Source organism: Octopus bimaculoides, chromosome 7 (assembly GCF_046866305.1).
Source record: "Octopus bimaculoides isolate indiv1 chromosome 7, ASM4686630v1, whole genome shotgun sequence".
Taxonomy (NCBI): domain Eukaryota; kingdom Metazoa; phylum Mollusca; class Cephalopoda; order Octopoda; family Octopodidae; genus Octopus; species Octopus bimaculoides.
In genome coordinates this window covers 110,612,144-110,614,641 of record NC_142934.1, presented here as the reverse complement: position 1 = coordinate 110,614,641, position 2,498 = coordinate 110,612,144, and positions in this window count along the sequence as shown.

Sequence of the window (2,498 nt, the reverse complement as noted above, 5' to 3'; positions counted from 1 at the left end):
GTCACATAATGACGACTATAATTGTTCCTTTCGGTTCTAAATTGCGAATAGCCACCTTAATAATTTATAATTCACACCTCACCATTTTCGGAATCAGTCCATATTTCCTATGGAGTTCTCTGTAAGATTGACTGGCAGAGTTATATATATATATATATATATATATATAAATGTGTGTGTGTGTGTATGTGTTTGCATGTATATACATACATATATACATCTATACATAATATATATATATATATATATATATATATATATATATATATATATATATATATATATATATATATATATATATACATATATATATATCTATACATAATATATATATATACATATGTGTATATATGTATATCTATATATATATGTATATATGTATATATATATTATGTATAGATATATATGTATGTATATATGTACGTGTGTCTGAATACATACATACGTACATACATACATACACACACACGTATCCTCCTTCAAACAATATGTATGTCTATGCTTGTGTGTGTATGTATGCAAATACGCACACACACACACACACACACACACTTATTGTTCTATGTATCTATATTCATGCATAAACACATACACATGTGTATGTATGTTTGTACGTGCATGTTAAGACGTATGTGCGTCTATTTTGTTGTCACATCAAAGTTAGAATCTCCGTCTTTTCTTTCAAAGTTCGTAATTACATCAAGTATTTGGTTTACAAATAACTCAATGAACCTATCAAACTGTACGGAATGGGCTTTTCTTCATTAAAATTTTTTGCTACTTTCACATTTTTTTGTGTTTTTTATGTATATTTTCCCTTTTATCTTATACTTGTTACACTCATATGACTACTACGGTGATGCTGGGGCACCGCCTTGGAAAATGTTTTTTGTCGAAGGAATCGGCCCCACTACTTATTTTTTTGAGAGCCTTATACTTATTCTTTTAGAATCTTTTGGGGGAAGCCGCTAAGTTACGGGGACACAAGCACACAAACACCGGTTTCAAAGCGGTGGTAGAGGGGCAAATACAGACACCAAGTCATGATTCCGGGTTCACTCCCACTGCTTGGGACATTTGGGCAAGTGTCTAAAACTATACCCTCGGGCCGTCCAAAGCCTTGTGAGTGGATTTGGTAGGCTGAAACTGAAAGAAGCCCATCGTATATATATATATATATATATATATATATATATATATATATATATATATATATATATATATATATATATATATATATATATATATATATAATATATATATATGTATTTATATGTCTGTGTTTGTTCCCCACCATCACTTGGCAATTGATGTTGGTGTGTTTCCGACCCCCGTGCTCCAGTCAAATAGCCGCAGTCAAATGACTGAAGCAAGTACAATAACACACACACACACACACACACACACACACACACACACATATGTATATATTGCGGGCTTCTTTCAGTTTCCGTCTACTAAATCCACCCACAAATCTTTTATCAGATGGAGACTATATAAAGAACGTAGAAATATAAAGAACCTAGTGTATATTTATTTATTGCCCACATGGAGCTAAACAAAGAGGGGACAAACAAGGACAGACAAAGAGATTAAGTTGATTACATCGACCCCAGTGCATGACTGGTACTTATTTAATCGACCCCGAATTGATGAAAGGCAAAGTCGACCTCGGCGGAATTTCAGCTCAGAACGTAACGGCAGACGAAATACCGCTAAGCATTTCTCCTGGCGTGCTAACGTTTCTGCCAGCTCGTTGCCTTACCTAATGAATGATATTGTGAAGATTATCTCGATGATTGCTTGTAGATTGGCATATACAAGGTGCGTTCAAAAATTATCCATCTTTAATTTTTATCTGTCAAAACTAATGCTGCGTGTATCCTTCTTGCGCATGGAAGGTTGGCGTCACCTCCCTCACAAACGATTTTGCCCACGCGGCAAATAAGTCAGATACGTTTCAAACGTAAGGTATTACTCCGCAAAGTAATGAGACATGAGGAAAGTAATGATAATACCGGTGGTAACTGGAGCATTAGGAGGAGTTTCTAAGTGCTTTGAAAAGCATATAAGGAATATTCTTTCCTAATCTAGGCACAAGACCCGAAATTTATTGGGAGGGTGCCAGTCGATTAGATGGACTCCACTACGCAAAATAATAATAATAATAATAATAATGATAATAATAATAGCAATAATAATAATAATAATAATAATAATAATAATAATAATAATAATAATAATAATGATAATAATAATAACAATAATAATAATAATAATAATAATAATAATAATAATAATAATAATAATAATAATAATAATTATTATTATTATTATTATTATCATTATAATGACTAAAGACTCCGGTGCATTATTACCTACAATGTGTTACGGAGGAATAATAATAATTATAGTGTCAAATTTTGGCAGAAGGGCAGCAGTTTTGAGGAAGGGGATAAGTCGATTACATTGACCCCGGTGCTCAACTGGTACTTGTT